Here is a 20133-nt window from a genome sequence, read left to right on the forward strand (position 1 = left end):
ATGAAACGGATTATCTGGACCCATTTCAAACTGGTTTCCGGACGGGTTACGGGGTTGAGACGGCCATGGTCGCCTTGGTCGATGATCTCCGTCTGGGCATCGACAGGGGAAGCGTGTCCCTGTTGGTGCTCTTGGACATCTCAGCGGCTTTCGATACCATAGACCATGGTATCCTTCTGGGGCGCCTGGCAGAGGTGGGAATCGGGGGCACTGCGCTCCAGTGGTTCCGGTCCTACCTCTCCGGGAGGTCCCAGATGGTGCAGCTGGGAGACGTGTGCTCCGATGAGAGACCCCTTAAAACCGGGGTCCCTCAAGGGGCCATTCTGTCTCCCATGCTATTTAACATTTACATGAAACCGCTGGGAGAGATCATCCGGAGACATGGGGCGCAGGGTTATCAGTACGCTGATGACACCCAAATTATTTTCTCTATGTCTCCGACTGATGCAGTGACTGGGGATGACGTCTCTCCGCTCGTGGCCTGTCTAGAATCAGTAATGGGCTGGATGAGGGAAAACCGACTCAAGCTGAATCCAGAGAAAACGGAGGTACTAGTGATAGGTTCTCCTGGTCCAGGAATGGCGGTGGTTCCACCTGTCCTGAACGGGGTCACGCTCCCTGTGAAGGACTCCGTCCGCAGTCTGGGGGTGCTTCTTGACTCGTCGCTTCACCTGACAGCTCAGGTGAATGCGACGATCAAGAGCACCTGCTATCAGCTTCGGCTGATTCGCCAGCTGCGTCCATACCTGGCCCAGAGGGACCTTGAAACTGTTGTACATGCTCTGGTAACCTCGAGATTGGATTTCTGCAACGTACTCTACATGGGGCAACCCTTATACCAAACTCGGAAACTGCAAATGGTACAGAACATGGCGGCCCGGCTGGTCACTGGTGCTCCCAGGACCAGCCATATAACACCGATTTTGAAAGACCTCCACTGGCTGCCCATTCGTTTCCGAGCTCAATATAAGGCGTTGGTAATTACCTATAAAGCCCTAAATGGCTTGGGCCCAGGATACCTAAAGGACCGCCTCTCCCCATACATTCCGCCTCGCACCCTCAGAACGTCTGGGCAGCAGCTACTGAAGGTGCCTGGGGCTAGGTTAGCCTCCACTTCTCGGAGGACGTTTTCCATAGCTGCCCCAGCCCTTTGGAATGCGCTGCCCACAGAGCTCCGCTCGTCTACCACCCTGGCCCAATTTAGGAAGGACCTTAAAACCTTCCTATTCCAACAGGCATTCCCCGAATAGATATCCTGTGGGCCTCCCTCCTCTTTCGTGGCCAAGAGGTTGGGCTAAGGGGCTTTTTATTGTTGGTTTTATTTTATTGAATTGTATGATTTTTAATTTGTATGTATTTTATCTGCTGTGAGCCGCCCTGATCGAAGGAAGGGCGGCATATAAATAAAAATTTTATTATTATTTATTATTTATTAATTATATCAGATCATAATTTCCTCAAAATCAGGTAGAAACCACAATTCTGGCACAAACGTTAAGTTAGAGTGAAGGTGTTGAAAGTAATATCTGCTACCTCTAGGTAGTAAGAAGGTTGGATTCAGCACAGCTTTTGCTGGCCTGGTGTCATACCAGCTGGCTCTTTGGTCATCCTGGCTAATTGGGATGTTATCTCAGTCAGAAGTAAGCTTCACAGTTATTAGTGAGAATTCACCCCATTAAATGTATTCCATATCCTTCCCATTTCCTGCATGGTGGGAGGGATGTGATTTTGATTGCCTCCAATGAAGAGAGGCCACCCTAACATTAACTTTTAATGTTTCATGTTATGGCACTTCATGCCAAAACTAGTAGTGTTGGGAAGTAGAGCCAAAGGGATATAAGACTCCCCCCAGGTTACTGCCTTTTGAAAATCTCAGTTCACCCTTCTGCCACTCACACAGTGTAAGTCTCCTGGTCGCTTTGGGACTAGGTAGGAATTTTCTCCCCCTTTTCACTTTGTCTACCCAATACTGTGTGTTGAGAATTGGAAATTGACCTAGGGTGGTGTGATAAATAGAGAGTCACTTGGCAGGTAGTGGGGAGAGAAATGCCTCTGGCATTCCTCCCATATGTCTGGCGACTAGTGGGTGAGGAAGGAGGCTGTATCTGGGGTTGACCAAAGCATCTTGCCCTCACTACAAATTTGCAGTGTAGAGGTTGGATCCTCTGGCAGGTCTTCCAGCAGTTGGCTGGCCAGGGAGCAACTCAGTTTGAGGAATCTTCTTTGGGTTCAAGTGTTTTGCCCAAACTGTGGAGGAGGTCTGGTTCCACATTAGGTTGTTCCCCTGCCCTTTTGTTGTATTTAAATAAATAACATTTAAATAAAGTTGCACATATTTTATACCAAGTTCTGTGTGTGGACTCATTGTTTCATAGGTTGGACATCAAATGTCCTGGTTTAAAGCTGTAACTGCTCAACAGAGCCAAGGGTTATGCTGGACACATAAATAGTTCTAGTGGAGTATTGACAGAGAAAGTCAGAGGCAGTATACAGAGCCAGCCAAGAAACAACTGTTCAAAGGCCAAGGCAAAAGACTAAGTGCTGAAGCATATCAAGAGGCAGATAAGAAACCTCAACTGATAATAACATATCACTTTTTATTTTATTTTATTTTGCCTTGATTAGTTCTGACATCCTCCAGTTTCAGATACATTCTCTCCCTGGGGCTTTCAAGCCCTCATTTACTGGAGGGATAGACCCTCTGGAGGGCTCAGCCTCCTCCAGTGCAGACCCTTCTAACAGGAGCATATGATCTCCCAAAGAGAGCACCTCCAGGTGCAACTGTTGGTGATTGCAATTTCATATTATTTTAAATAATGACAAGACAAATTGAAAATCGCCAAACCTTCTATAACTCCCAGTATCTGGTGTAATAATGGGGCTCGATAGACGGGTGACCTGTAGCTGCCCCTTTTTGCCTAGATTGCCACAGTGACCAGACGCCATGGCGAATGATCCGCTCCCTCTTGGGAGCAAAAAGAAGCTGCCCAAAGCAGCCTCTTGGAAGGGGCACCATTATGGCACTCGTGCACCATCATGCTTGCCCCTTGCATGGAGCACTGTTTGGGCACTCTGATGCCTATGCGTCCTCATGGCACACCCCGTGTGGACAGGCACATGTCAACATGGCGCATGGGCACCAGTAGTAGAGCTGGGCGTATGTGGATGCCCCCAGCCCTACCTAGCCCTACATTCAGGCCCAGGCAAAACGTCCATCTGTACCACTCCAATGTTTACCCTTAGAATGTTTTTAAAAAGTTAAAATAGAAAATCCAAAGTCAGTCAGATGCATTGCACAACCCAGAGCCCTACTCCTAGTATGACACCTGGAATTGGCTACAAATTAATCACCTTTGAATAAACCAATTAAGCTGGCTATGGGCTCTTCCAAATTGGTCTGAAGAAGTATGTGTTTTTGTGATATGGCTACTTGGATTTTGCTGGCTGGTGAGTATTTTCTCCATGCTTTTTGGAGATTGAAGCGATTTCTTTGATCTGCACTGGGATTCTTCCTCAGGGTATTTAAAAAACAACAACCCAATAACAGACAAACCTGGGGTGCAGTTTGTTGAAGCAGTCCTGTGCTTTGAAGGATATATTTTCTCCTGTCTCTGTTGTTTGACAAACATATCTTAGCATCATAGTGTTACAGTGTAAAAGTATTGTTTCTTTGGAGCACTGACACATTCTAATACTAAACAGTCTAATATTTCAAAAAAGAGAGAAGGAAAGGAGGAGAAGAGAAGGAATATGGGATGTTTTGTTCCAATATGATTCAGAATTAAAAAGAACCCTATTCAAATATAAGAACAAAATATTCCAGCTGACTCCAGGAATTGCCACACCATAGTCTGCAATGGGAGAAACATAATTTCATTTTTTTAAATGTCAAGAACTACATTTTCCCCAACATCCTGACATATTTGATCTAGCTAAAGGGATGCTATATCCTACCTTTTAAAATGTGAGCCTTTTCAGTGAGGGCAGAGTCAAACTGTAATCAAATCTGAAACCAATTCAATGGTTTAAAGGTTAAAACTGTAGACTATTAATGGCACTTGGCAGAATGTGATCAAATTGGAATCAAGCCAAAATGGCTCCAAATTGGATGGACCCAGTTAACATAAGGAATACATGTAAATATTCAAATAATGAAAATATCCACATTTGGTGTCAATACAACAAATCCATTGACAGGTTAGTAGATGTTAGTTTGGCTCCCAGGGTCTTTGGAGCCAGATTAATATATGCCAGACCTACAAAATAAAACCTCAACTCCATATCATTCTTATCTTTTCTTTTCCCACTGAATATTGCTACCAAATTCAGTTAGGATTGCATCATTTTAGACTTTGGAACTTGAGCATCAGTACTAACTTTAAAAGGTGCTCTCGCACAATAGTACTGGACTGCAGCTTGACAGGCTAACAATGAAAGAAGATAAAGCAGGTCATAAAGCTTGTTCTGAAATTTAGCAGCAACACATAGTGGTTGTTCCTTGCTTATTGGTTTTATTGCTCGGCTGACCTCTAATTTTGAAATAGGAGCAGTCAGCAAATCCAACTTGGCTTAATTCAGTATGTTTTGTAAGGAATAGCTGTATGATTTTAGTCTCCCCCCCCCCCCCCCATTACTCTGCAGGACATTGAAAAGAAGAGCTTTCACATTTCCCTGGTAGCCTGCTGATCTGTAATTAACTTTATATCCTTCCCTGTGTTTAATGTAATCAGAAAATATCAATTCATTTAAAAGGAACATGGGTAATTTGCCTGACTCCTCACCTCTTCCTTCTGAAGGCCACTTGCAACTGAATAAAAAGATTCTGCTAGGTGGGCAAATTTTATCCATAGCATGAGGTGAAGCCATTTGAATAAGGCCAAGCACACTGCCAGCCTTCCTGAACTAAATATGAAGTTGGAAGGCTTTTTCTACATTCTTTATTCTTAGCTCAGTACTTCACCTTACCCAAGGACTGGCCTGGGAAAGTAGTGAATCAGCTTATAAAGGGGTATTATGGAAAAGGCTGAATATATTATTCCCAAATTAAATGCAATTATTTACTCACATTTGTACAGGCATCCCCCCCCCCCCCATAGAAGAAATAGACCCATATGTACTATTAAGGTGTAATCTGACATATTTGGAAAGCACTGGATTTGTGGAAGCCTATGTCATGCCATAATTCATTTTTTTTCTTTAACAGAATGCAGTTGTGTGACTGTAGTTACCTATAAAATGCACAGTATTTAGTAACACTACACAATTAGTCTTTTTGTATTCATCAGAAAGCAAAGAATACATATATGTAAGTTGGTGAGCAAGAGATAGTCTCTGAATGTTTGGGCATAGGAAGCTGTAATGTTGTGAAAAGCAGTGTAGCTGAGGACATGTTCTGGCTTAAAGTATTCATCTCAACAAAGAAGAACTAATAATTTAATTAATTTTATTCCCCACTGTCAAGATGCTGTTGGAAAATTTATGCATTGCATTCTCCTTTCCCTCCTTAGATAGACAGGGACTTCCCTCTGTCTATCTCATTCTATTTAAACATGTGACTTTGGTCACTCACTCTTGTAGGCTGTTTAACAGACTCTCTCTCAAGATTCTAAACAGTGTCCTCTCAGTCAGAGTAACAGTCTCCTCTGAGTGAAGTTAACAGTCTCTTACTGCTATATTAACACCACACCAATTAAGATAGGATTTAGTGTGTTGTTTATTTATTTATTAAAGTTGTTATTTATTTGTTTTTAAACTACAAACTGCATGTTTGTCATTTTTTGAGGCTTTATTCTTTAGGAAGGCAGATTTAGAAGAAACAATCTGCTCCACACTTTTGCTACTCTGCTGATGAAAGCTGAACTTTCATACTTGCATATTTTTCTTTCCTGTTAAAAGGATTACCACTCTGTGAAACTAAAATTGCATCCTACAGATGCCTTAGAAAACTCTGTAGTGCTTCAAGAGCTCTTGTATAGGGAAGAAATTTTTTTGGCAGCCATGGGGGGGGGGGGGGGAGATCCTGCAACACAACCACTTGTGTCATCAGGAGGGTGTGGGCAAGTCGGATTATGATCAAGTGGCTAGAAACTTCCAGGATGCATTTCTGGTTTCCTGCACCCACTTTCACGTGATATCAGGAGGAACAGGAGAAGCCAGGTGAGGATTTGTGAGGCTACAGCCCTCTGTAATCCTCTGTTCGATCTGTCCTATCTCGCCTCCCCTTGGCATGTAATTTAAAGATGGTGATGGGAAGCCAAGTTAAGATTGGTGAGGCTACAGTTTCATCACTTGTATTAGGTTTTCTAGTTATCAATGATGCAGACATCGTATTCATGTGCCATCTTTTAGGACATAACCTGTGAATATGATCCTCCCTATAGAACTCTCCCATCCCATCCCATAAAACAAATTAAAAATTATCCTGCTGGCTTGTGGGAGAGACAAGTAACTGGTGAGCCTGGGATGGGGGAGCAGTAGTTATCCTTGAGTTGTCCTTGAGAGTATTTGGGGAGGGGACTATTTAGTGGAGGTGGTTTGAAAGAAAAAAGAGAAAGAAGCTTGAGAGATTCTCCTGATTTGTGTTTTCAAATAATTGAAAAATAATTTTTTTCATATTTTTCCTTAATTATTTCAATAGTTTTACCATCCTCAATAACTAATGTTTAAAAATAAAAAGAATAATGACTCATTTGGATGTTTCCACTATAGAACACTTTGCCTAAGATAAGTACTCCTGTGTGCCTCTCTCTCTTCCAATCTTCTTATATTTGAAAAAATGTTCTGACAAAGGTACCAGATGGGGATTTATATCTTCATAAATTTAATGATCACAGATTTGAGTTTTTGTATTTTGAACTTACCATGGGCAAAATAATAAGAATGATGATTATGATGATGATGATGCCTGGTTTTAGTGCAAAAATTATTCTTCTGTGTAGAAAACAAGTTTCATGCACAGAAAACTGCATTTTCTGCACATAAAATAAAATTTCTGGCATGCATTTTTCCCTGAATGCTCATTTTGGGGAAGGAAAAAAAAATAACACATATATTTTTCATACATAATAAGCCCTGAGCTGTCAAGATTTTTGCCTAGGATGATCCTCATCAGGGTTTCCCAATGCACAGAAAACCTGTTTTTGAAATATTTTCCAAATAATTTCAAATGTTCTTTTCCATCCTAACTCCATAGGTTTCTAGAGCTTATTAAAACTGTACAGTCCACTTTTTCTATGTTCCAACAAGGAAATACCAGGATCGATAAGCAAAGGTACTCCTTTTGGAAGGGAAGATAGATTCCTCCATTTGTAGGCAAGGCCTTCATTGAGTTTCACGCAGAAACCACAAGTCTCCACCAAGCGGAAACCCAGTTTTGCTTTACCACTGCCATTTTTGTTCTCTTCTTTCTTGCCTGTGCAAAGAAGGGGTGTGTGACTCAAGGGATGCTTGCATAGGTGGTATTTTTGTACAATCATCCTGTTTCATTCACAGAATGTTATACGGGAATGCAGTCTAAAATATCAACTCGGTACTGCATCCAAAGAAGTGGGTTTATATCCATGAAAGCTCATGTGAAAATGAAAACCAATCTGTCTTAAAGATGCTGCAACATTTCCTTTTTTCCATCCTGCTTCTTTTTAAAAAATAAAATATAACACCTACATAGGGGAAAGAAGGATTAATGCAAGTATAAATCTATACAATACAACTGTAAAACAAATTGTCCAAATAGAATACAAATAAACAATGCAACATAAAATGAAATAAACTGACAAATGTATATAATCAAAATATATAAGGTAATAAAGCAATACTAAATCATTTTTCTGCCATGTTCTGTCATCCATTCTTCTTTCTTTTTCTTCTTTTCCTTACAATAAAATGTCTGCTAATGGGTGAAAGACAAAAAAGCTTCACTGTGCTTGTTGATTAGTACTAGGAGGTATACATGTAGAAGCTAGGAGAGGAAAAGTAGGATACCAATACTAAGATGCTACCCAGCAGTAGCATCTTATTATCTGGGCTCAAGCTAATATTTCTGGATTGGTAGCAGTGTGCTCAGCACAGTCATTGTATTAAACAAATGCTAACCATCACACCCACCCTTTAATGGTCAGAAGACACCTAAATATATTAAAATGCATTTTCTTTTTTTATCAGCAGGTGAACAGACTACATTTAGCCATTAGACATACCTCTGGGCATGTTTCCAACCGTGAGAAAAGTGTGAGCCTTAATACAGTTTTATAAAATTATGCAAATATGCACTGATATCACCAGTTAGCTCTCAGATGAGTATTACAAAGTTAAGTATTCCCTTACACCCCACAGTGCCTCTAAATTAACCAAAGTGCTTCCAAATGGAACAGCAAATCATTTCCACAGAGTAATTAAACAGTAAACAGGGCATGGAAGCTTTATAGAAGAGCTTAAGATGATATCAAGGCACAAGGTTTAGTCACCCAAGTCACTTTGATATATTTAAAAGATGGGATTAACATTTACTTCAGATTACCCCAGTTTAGAATCAAAGTTTACACATGAACAGAAAATCATAATAGGATTTTGCTTTTTATAATTTATTTGATCTATTCCAAATTACTATACATTCTTTTAATCCTTCCTTTTCTCTTTCAAACAAAAGCTACATAATTTTGAACTTTATCCAATATTGTGAATTTTTGGAAGAATATAATATAAATTAATGTCTGTCTGTTGTGGGAGAATGTAATACACATTGATGTGGAAATAAATTGAATATTGTACATGTTGAGTCTCCCTTATCCAAAATGTTTGGGACCAGAAGTGTTTTGGATTTTAGAATATGTTAATGTATGAGATATCTTGGAGAGGGGACTGAAGTCTAAACATGGAAATCATTTATGTTTTGTGTATACCTTATAAAAAGACAAGAGGCTGCCATCAGAACTGAATACAAAGAAACAGAATGGTTCCCAATGAATGAATTTATTACAGCATGCAGCCAGCATAAAATAATAAAATGGTTACAAAAATTACCTTACATCCAGTTAGAAACATAATGGTTCCCAATTGGCAAAGGGGTCAGGCAAGGCTGTATCTGCTGTTAGCTGTCTTTGAATCAACCTTGACTCATGCAGACCCTATGTATGATATATCTCCAAACCCCCCTATCCTCCACTGTTCTGCTTAGTTCTTGTAGATTCAGGCCTGTGACTTCATTCATTCAGTTTGTCCATCTGGCATGCGGTCGTCCTCTTTTCTGCTACCTTCTACCTTTCCTGGCATTGTTGTCTTTTCCAGTTATTCATGCCTTCTCATGATGTGGCTAAGATACCACAGCCTCAGTTTAGTCATCTGGGCTACCAGGGAAAGTTTAGGCTTGGTCTGTTCAAGGACCCATTTGTTTGGCTTTTTGGCTGTCCACAGTATTCTCAGTACTCTTCTTCAGCACAACATCTCAAATGTTGATTTTCTTTTTATCCACTTTCTTCACTGTCCAACTCTCACATCCATACATGGGGATGGGAAATACAATGGATTGCACAACTCTGACTTTAGTGTTCAATTGTATATCTTTACTCTTTAGGATCTTGTCAAGTTCTTTCATTGCTGTCCTTCCCATTAATAGTCTTGTTATTTCTTGATTGCTTTCTCTTTTCTGATCAGTGTTTGATCTAAGATATGGGAAATCTTTAACCATTTAAATTTTCTCATTGTCTAGCTTTAATTTATGTAGATCCACCATTATTTTTGCTTTTTATGTTCAGCAACAAGCCTGCCTTTATACTTTCCTCCTTGACCTTCCCTAGTAATTGTTCCAAGATCATGGTGTTTTCAGATAGTTCTATGGTGTCATCCACATATCTTTAATCCTCCTTCTTCTGAGTCTAAACCTGCTCTTCATTAATATTGTCTGCATACAAGTTGAACAAGTAGGGTGATAATATGCAGCCTTGTCTGAACCCTTTCCCAACTGGGAACTGTTCTGTTTCTCCATATTCTCTTCTAACAGTTGTCTCTTCTCCTAAGTACAGATTTTTCCTCAGGACACTCAATATACTATCACTCTATTTATTCTCTCTGTATGCAGAAAATATTGTAAGCAGAGAAAGGAGAAGTAAAGATTGGAGGAAGGGACATTAATAATATGCAGACAACACAATACTATTAGCAGAAACCAACAAAGACCTGGGACATTTACTAAAGAAGGCCAAGGATGAATGTGCCAAGGTAGGCTTATTGCTGAACATTAAAAAACAAACAAAAACAAAATCAATTACCATGGAAGATCTATAAGAACTCATCCAAGACAATGAAAAAAATCAAAATAGTCAAAGAGTTCCCATATCTTGGCTCAAACATCCATCAGAATGGAGTCTGCAGACAGGAAATTAGAAGAAATCCAGGAATGGGAAGGGTGGCTATGAAACAACTGGATGAGATTTAAAAATGTAAAGATATAACACTGAACTCTGTGTTCAGAGTTACATCTTCAAATTTTTGAATCTTGTCCACTTGTATCATAGCTGCCCTTCCCATTCCTAGATTTCTAGAAATTAGAATCGTGTAAACCATCGTATTTCTTATCACTGTGTGTGGATGTGAGAGTGAAGAAGGCTGACAGAAAGAAAATAAATTCATTTGAGATGTGATGCTGGAGAAGAGTACTGAGGATACTATGGGCATGCAAGAAGACAAACAAATGGGTTCTAGAACAAATCAAGGCCCATCACTCCCTGGAAGCCAGGATAACAAAACTGAAGCTGTTGTACTTTATTCATATCATGAGAAGACATGAATTATTAGAAAAGACAATAATGCTAGGAACAGTAGATTACACTAGAAGTGGAGGGAGGCCACATGTCAATTGAGTAGACTCAATCAGATAAGCGATAGATATGAGCCTTCAGGAAATGAGCAAAGCGGTGGAGGACATGGTGTCTTGGAGAGGTCTCATCTACAGGGTCACTGTGAGCTGAGGTTAATTTAAGGGCAGTTAACAACAACAGCAGTATACCTTATACATTTTGGAGATTATCACACAGGAGGGACAGTGTCCTTCTCCTGTCCTTTTACTTTCCTTAAACTCAGCTAATTGTGCGATTGGGGCCAAAGATCATCACACCCCTGTGTGCTTCTCCCATCCTTCTCCTATGAATAATGTGTCATGGAGTCGTCCCTGCACACTTCTCCCATCAGTAAAGTGTCACGAAGCTGTCATTTGATATTAATGGCAGTTCCCGTTAATACCAAATGACTACTCCATGACACTTTACCCACGGAGAAGTGCACGGGGACAATTCCATTACATTTTACCCATGGGAAAAGGATGGCAGAAGTGCACAGGAGTGTGGTCCCCGATCAAGTGATTAGCTGAGTATTGAGACGGAAGAAGGCCGCTGTCCTTCCTGTGTTATAATCTCCATAGTCTGAAGTCAATATTATTATTATTATTATTATTATTATTATTATTATTATTATTATTATTACATAAAACAAAGTTTATGTAAATTGAAGCATAAGTGTCTCAGCCACCATGTGGATAATTTTGGATTTTGGAGTATTTTGGATTTTGAAATTCTAGGTAAGGGAAACTCAGCCTGTATTGAAATTTGTCCTGATTACCCCTACTGAGAGCAGCACAGCAGGGGAATATACAAAGGAATAGTCCAGACCAAAGGTGACACAATACCAATCAGTCAGTCACAGCAAAGGGCAGAGGCAAGAGTGTAGTCACAAGGCAAATCCAGAGGTCAGATAACCAGAGGCATGAATCCAAAAGCAAGGATCAACATGACTGCAAGACTGGTTGTCAACTGCCAAAGAATCTCTGCAGCTGGGGGTCTTTTAAAGTGCCTCAGCATCTCTCAGCTGAAACCTATTAGCTCTTCTCTTGGCTTCTAGCTTGGAAGAATGCCTCAAAGACTTCTTGACTTATCTTCACTACACAGGCCCTAGCACCTGCAGCCTAGACTGCATAGAGTCTGTTTTTCCTTCTGCAGCTTCTTGAGCCTCCTCTGAGACTGCTGATCTAGGCAGCCCCAGATCTGCCCCTGTCTCAGCGTCCTCCATGTCTTCAGAGTCTGAGTCCTCTGACTGTGCCTCTAAGTCAGGTCCAGGGTAGTCTGTGACAAAATTAATCAAAATGTAGTAGATCTAAAATGCATTAATGTTATTTCTCCTCCCTCCCTCCTCAAAGCTGCATCATGACTGTTGGAAAGTACAGCCTTCCATTCCACTATCCTATTAACAAATAGACAAGATTGAACACTGAATATTAAATACACTCATAAAAACTGAAGGCTAGAAGTCACTATTGCAGTTACGTATGTGTAACTTAGAGTTATGCATCTGTTGCTGATTCATATTCCTAGCCCCTATGTATTCCTCACCATGACACTATTGCCACAGTGAGTTCCCCAATACTGTTTTATTGGTAGTAGACACTGTAAGCAATGGAAATCTGTTTTGGATTTCATTCTGCCAGCTATCTCCACTGGGAGGAGAAATTGCAAGAAGGAACCTGCTTTTGATTATTGCATCACAGTGGCTGCTGAAGACGCATCATATCCCCAAAGATGTGATCAGGGATTCCAAATTCATCTTATTCATCCATTTCCTGGCATTCCTCATTTCAGACATGCTTCCCTCCCACCTACCCACCTGGTTTGCTGCTTCAATTGGAAGTAGTACTGATAAAGTTTCTGTCACCTCTGAAGCCTGTCTTTACTACAGGTCTTTTTCCTTCATCTGACCACTACCACCCATGAAGCCACATGCAAAATAAGTGGATGTAGAGGAAAGTAAAAGGGATGCAAAGGCAGGCCATTAAGTGAGTAGGAAAACTTAGGTTGCTGTATTAATAAGACTTATAGGCGGGTTATAAACCGCCATAAAGTATGCGCTCCGTGCATACTAGGGTTAGGAAGGGCCATATTAGGGTTAGGAAGGTTCTTACCTTCCTGACAGCCCTTCCTCCCAGTACGTGCAGAGCGCGGACTTTACAGCGGCGCCCATCCACATGGGCGCCGCCATTTTGACGTCTTGGACGCTGTGCATCCAGACGTGTTGCGGCGGAAGTGATGCCGCGAGGGCGCGCTCCTCCCCTTGCGGCACCACTTCCGTGTTCCGAAAAGGAGCGCCATTTTGGCGCTCCTTTTTTGCTGCACGGGGAAGCCTTGCGGTCTGGCCGCTGGGGCTTCCCTACGCAGCGAATGGCGGCGGCGGGGAAATGGCCCCTTGAGGGCCGTTTGTAACCCCCCATAGTCAAAGCAAGGGAAAAGATCAAAGCTGGAGGGAGGTTTTCAGGATGTTAATGTTATTTTTCCATTTCAGTCAAGCAATATGAGTCTTTGAGATTCATGTACCTGAACCAGGAATCAAATTTTGCAACATCATGCACTGGGATATCAGAAAACTAGATATGTAGGTCCTGGATATCATTCCACTTTTTAAAATTCAAAATATTTTCAGCTACTACATTCAATTTAAAAAATAAAATAAAATTTTGTAACATAATACATGTATGTGTCTTCAGAATCAAGAATGAATATTGACATACACATTCAGGTAACCATTTCATGTTGCAAGTTTTAACCTCACTTTAACCTACACTCTTATTTTGATGCTCTTTTATGTTGTCCCCAGCCATTTTGAAAACAAGGTGCCTAGGCTGGGTAATAGCTACTGGTTGAATATCATAAGAACAAAGAAAGCCTACCATACCTTTCCAAGAGTCCTTTTAGTCCAGAAATATTTTTCTCTATTGATCAAACAGATGTCTATTGAAGCACTCCAAACAGACAATAGTGCAATAGGGATTTCCCATTCATGTTGCATTACATTTGGTTTTGGGGAATACTGACTTTGATCAGGAAGCCTATATAGACATCACGACTGATAGCTCCTGATAGCCTTAATTTCCATTGATTTGTCCAAATTCTTTAAAGTCATCAAAGTTAATGGTTATTACAACATCTTGCAGAAGGAAAAATTATCAGTTTTGATTGGATTAGGACTCTGGAGACCAGGGTTCAAATCTGAGTTTGGCAATGTAAAACCAATGGGTGAACTTAGATAGGTCACCCTATCTTGGCCTCAGAGGATGACAATGGCAATGGCAAACTCCCTCTGAACAAATCTTGCCAAGAAAACCTCATGATAGGTTCATCTTAGGGTCACCATAAGTCGGAAACTACTTGAAGACACACAACAACACTACAAAGGAGTATTTTCATTCATTTAGACTGAAGCTCCCCCCATTCAGTACCAGTATTGTGCCAGAAGGAGGTGTCTTTTACACTGCATGATTATATCACTTTGACACCAGAGTAGCTGCCATGACTATCACCTAAACTATGCCATGGATATTAAGCTGACTCCATTGTTATTTGGTTTCTTAAAGCTCATTAATTAAATCAATTTAACTGTCTGTAGCCTGCAGTACCACCTCAATCACCAGGTAGCAGGCTAATCAATTTAAAGTCTTTGTAGCCTACAGTATCATTTTCATTCACTAGATAGCAGATAACCCTAATCATGTTTTTATTAAGTATAATGACCTTTATTGAAATAAGCTACTGTAGATTGTAAAAAGTAACAAGTAACAAAATTTGCAATGAATCACTGAGACCACAAGCAGCAGAAAGACTGCAGCCAGAATAGATAAGACCCCAGAAGAGAAACACCAAAAACAATAAGAAAACAGTGTAGGCTTGTCTGGAGTTAAGAACTACCAGCGTCCGTTCTACTAGAGTCTGGTCTTGGTTCATGATTCTGATCTCGAACGACTTGCACCCATTGCCATGCAATCACCTGCAGAGGAGTAAGACCCCAGAGATACGTTTCAGTTGTTCAACAGCTAATTCTCCTGTGAATTTTCAGTGGATCAGCAGACTGAGATCATCATACTGATCTTCCAGATTTTCAAAAGGGTGATACTGCAATAAAGCAAACAAAAGCAGTATAAAGAACATCTCACAAGAAGGCAAGTGGTTTACTTATCAGTCCCTCTTTTCCATGGTTTCACTCATAACAGAGACAATGAATCATAGTTTGATTGATAATTAACACTCCTTGAAACCTTTGGTGTAGATTACACTACATTATAAAGTCTATCATAGCATGTGAAAAGCCACATCCTTTTTTCCAGCATTGTATGAAGAGCAACTTTAGCAATAACTATGTATGCTTACAAGAGCAACCATAGAGGCAGTAGCCGGAGGCATCAAGGCTTATCCTGCTAAAGCTTTTAACGTGATTATGAGCTGCTTATCAGTATTTTTTTAATCCATCTATTCTCTGTTTGAAGAAGTACATACTCCAAGTGTCAGGGATAAATGGTTATACTTTCATTCTATGCAGAAAATTCATGGACGATTCATTATAATGTGTAAGCTATTAAATGTAAAAATTTAATTACTCTTACAGTGAATGGATTCTTAGTACTATAGGAAAATTTCAGCAGTGATGGATCCTTAACCATGACACAAATGTAGTTCACAAAATAATGGTAAATGTTTCAAGGTGTTTGAAACATTTACTTCAATTTGGGTGTCTTCATTGTTTATCAAGATGTAAATATCCTTACAAATGTGTGACTAAAGTAATGTTATGACAGTCTTTATTGAGGAACATATCAAAAAGAAACTCGTGGCTCTGTTCTTGTAGCACAAGTAGGTACTCAATGTAAGACATTTGTTCAGCTTTCATTCTCAAGAGCAATTAGGTCTCCTGAAAGAAGCTCAAACATCACACTTTGCTGAGCACTGTTCAAACTGAAAAGAGTATCTCTAAACATAAGAAGAATAATGCAATATTTATTTTACAGAGAATGTTCCATAATATGTTGTATTTAATATAAGAAGAAATAAAAAAAAACCTCCCTTTAAATTTAAGAACATAAAGAACATAAATGCTGAGATCTGTAAGCACACTGCCAGAGCATTACTCTCCGCCAGCATGCTAGAGCCCTTGTTTTGGTTGTGTTCCTTTGTTACCTTTCTCATTTTACTCAAAGTGCACAATTCTACTAGAATGAATTACTATTGGTTTCAAAGTGAAGTTAAGCACATGCATATGCTTAAACATATCCTTAATTTTATTTTCAAAAGCATTCACTTCCAGTAGAATATTTATCACCTGATCATTTTTTTTACCTCCCTTTCCCCAGAGACCCCTAAAGAGATGGGGAGGATCAGTGGGCATTAGCAGGAATGACACACAATATTTCATTAAAACACACATGCAGACTAACACGCGTGCATGCACACACACACAAACTTAAAAAGAGCAATACAACAGGGATGGAAGAATCTGTGGCAGAAGAGCTACCACTCACACCAGTGAGGACAGAAAGCAAGGAGCTTGTATTATATTTTGTTATCTCAATATGGAGGATCTTTTGTTGTTGTTTGGTTAGTCACCCCTGATTTTTATTTCCAGTGGAGGAGAAATCAACAAAACCAGCTGTTAAATTGGTAAGGTTCCTGCCCCTTGTCTTGAACAGATATGGGGATATGTGAACGGGACAAAGGGTTTCTCCTGCCATTTCTGAAATGTCCCATTCATACATCCACTATTGTTGAAACAGTGACATCAGAGGGGCAATGATGACAGCGTTTTCCAAAAAGGCATTTATAATTAATATTCTTTCTGTGTATTTGCATCCTTTCTCTTTGTGGCTGGTCACATCTGGCAAGGAGAGAACAGCTGGCTGATTCAATTCCTACTTAAAAGAGATAATTATTTCAGTATTCTTAAAGTAAGCAGTTCAACTATGGCACTACTTTTCCTGGTGATGGGATTGTGTGCTCTTGTGAGGCAAGAGGCTGTGCAGAATGTAGCAGTATTAATAGTATGGTCTGCCATGTCAGACAGGTTTTTGCTGAGGAGCCAGAATAAATGTGCCAAACAGCTCCTGGGCAGCAACAGTAGTTGATGGTGAAACTGGCAGAGGTTGGTTGTATTAGAGACAATGACAGCAGCACAACAACTAACACTTGTCTTTATAGTGAGTCATTGTGGCACCAGAGCTCTCTGTCAGAGAAGACTAAATGTCTCACAAAACTATAGTTCCTAGAATTCCCTAGCACTGAGCCAGGGCAGTTGAAGTAGTCTTTGTAAATATCTTGTATATATTGCAACTACTGGAAGTAAAGAGCCTCCAAGGACTGGAAGAAATCAACTTTTTCTGTGAGTTATTCAAGTGTGGTCAGTGCATTGCTAAATACTGAAAACTGAGCTAGTGCTTCCACACTCTGCTACTGCTAGCTACTGTTGAGGATAATTACTTTAGACAGTGCTGAAAGTAGGCATCTCTGGTGGGCCTAGAATTTAATTTTTTGTTACTGCATCTCAGGATAGAAAAGAGCCAGAAGTATGTTAAAAACAAACAGCATATTTTAAAATGTGTATGTCTAAAGTGTATAATTTAAATATAATTGAATAAATCAGAAAAAATATCCAAAAACATTATTTAGTTCATAAGGGGAAAGTCATGAAAATTAAATAGGTTATACAAAAAATGTACAAATTATGAAAATGAGTTTAAAAATGAATAATTTCAGTACAGAAAGAAAATATGAAACATGCTTGGGCAGAAAACACCTCTAAGAATAATAGAAAAACAGAAAAATTAAGACTTTAACATGTTCTTTTGTTGTCCTCTTGCTGTGTGCCTTCAATTCATTTCTGACTTATGGTATCTGTTAGGCGAACCTATCGTGTGGTTTTCTTGGCAAGATTTGTTCAGAGTGGGCCTTCCTCTGAAGCTGAAAGAATGTGTCTTGCCCAAAGTCAGCCAGTGTGTTTTCATGGCTGAGCAAGAATTAAGACCTTGTATTGTTTGTATTTTTCAGCAACTGTTAATCAAATCTTTAAAAAAAAAAAAAAAAGAAAAAAAATTAAAATCAGACTCTCCAGTCCACTACTGAGTAATTGAAAAGAACAAATCCAGAGGTTCATTTGGTCACTGGGAAGTACAAACTGTGATTTCACAAATTGTATATGCAATGAAGGACCATCCCCCCTCCTCCATGACCGAGGAATTGGAGTGAAGATGGACTGTTTGCTGTCCTCCCCTGAGGTGAGACTGGTGGGTTTAAATCAAGTCATGGCAGTTGTGCCGTGGCATGAGACTTTGGGGGCAGAGCAAGTGGCAATTTTTGTGCCAGCTGGCCCCTGGGCTTCTGTGCCTTTGTTGAATCAACCCGCTCCTCTGCCGCTGGTATAGTATGAAGTTTTCTTGGTCATCTAGGGGCTGGGTAGGATTCCCCCCCCCCCTTTCCATGGGTTTTTTGCCTACCCCATACTATGTCCTGAGGACATATGGGAGACTGGCCTGGGCAGAGTCCAAATAGGAAATAATCTGTCATAAATATTCAGTTCTAATTTGGCATGTACAAATAATGAATTATATTTCGGTGAGCACCTTGGATACCCTTTGGGTGAAAGGGACATTTCTGGAGCCACCTCTTTAGGCCTTGTGACCTGGGAGGTGGCAGAAAGAAATTGCCCTTAGGTCTAGCTTGAAAGATAAAACCCCTCTTTAATCTTTGCAGATTGGGAGGGGGCTTTCTTGTTGTACTTCCTGATGTGGGCTGGCCAACAAATAACCCAGTCTTTGGGTTTTCGTTGAGGGCTCAGGTGTTATCATCCAAATAAGCTGCAGTGGTTGTCTAGAGAAAGACCCTGGCTGCAGCTTCTCCCACACTTGGTTGTTATCCTGCATTAGATGCAGTTCTGTTAAGAAATTAATAAATAGGTCAATTAATAAATGGCCCTGTTTCATCCCAGTCTTGTGCCTAGTCTTTTTATTTCAGGGGTTCGGCAGCAACAGGAATCAGATGCAAACCAATCTGTTACCTTCTACTAGAACTTTAGTTTTTTCTTATTTGGTAAGTTTTTGTCATCTTCTGCAAGTGCTATACGCCATGCCTTCATCATCCAGAACTGGGAAGTATTTACACTGTCTGACAACAATCATGCTTACTGCCATAAGGAGAGAAAGTAGAGTCTTTTATTTTAGAGAGAAATGTGGTCTTCAAAAGATAGAAAGATGTGGTTTTAATTCCTGTGCCTGGTGATTTTAGTGCATGTATCAGTATTATATTTTAGACTGTGTATGTTTCTATTGGTTTTGTGCTGTGGTAGAATATTCTTCTTTTTTACTTTGTTCTATTTTTACTATTTAGGTGTTATTTTTAAACTGTACTGTTCAATACCTAGAATTATGAAATGTTATGAAACATTTCAAAATAAAATAATTTGTACTCGGAAATACAGACTACTCCTTTTTTTTAGAGTTACAGTTAGACCTCCAAGTATATACATAGATTCTGCATTCCTCCAGTGCAATACTTGGAGGGATACTTGTGTAACACTCATTAAGTCTAGATTAATGTATTCAACAATATTTGTTAACAATAATATTTGTTACATTAATATGTTTACAATTACTTTTTAAAAATGGATTTGCTCCTGGCTCATTTGCCCTCAACACAGAATTTCAATTTAATTGAGGTGGGGGGGGGGGTTTCCTCCCTCGAAGTAGAAAGTTAGCATAGCACAGCTTGCTATTCATGCCTCATGCTGAGTTTGCAGGCCTGACAATTACAAGACTGATCTTTTGATGTAGAAAATAAGCAGATTTATTATAGAGGTAAATGAGAGAAGAATAAATATGGTACCTCATTATATTACTGTCATAAACTCTTTACGCTTAACCGAAGAAGAAATAAATACACATTATTTTGCTGGAAACTAAGACTGCTACTGAGTGTGTGCCACCTTAATAGGGATGTCATGTTATTCCTCTCTCTGTGTATATAAAAAAAATTTGGTAACCTTGTTCATTATATATACTCCACCAAATTCTTGAAAATATGGGTAATTAGACCAATATTTTCAAGTACATGTTTCTTGGAAAGAAAATTATCTGTAGTTTATTCTTCCCTTCAACTAATGTAAGAAGGCCAAAATAAATGTTCCTCAGGCAAAATTAATCCAGTTTGATATCCCTTTAACTGTCATGGCTCCATCCTCTGGAATCCTGGGACCTGGAATTTGTTGTGGCACCAGAGATCTCTGACAGAGAAGGCTAAATATCTCACATAACTACAAATCCCAGAATTCCATAGTATTGTGCCATGG

Source organism: Sceloporus occidentalis, unplaced genomic scaffold (genome assembly GCF_023333645.1).
Source record: "Sceloporus occidentalis isolate IW3139 unplaced genomic scaffold, rSceOcc1.0.p SCAF_3, whole genome shotgun sequence".
Classification (NCBI taxonomy): domain Eukaryota; kingdom Metazoa; phylum Chordata; class Lepidosauria; order Squamata; family Phrynosomatidae; genus Sceloporus; species Sceloporus occidentalis.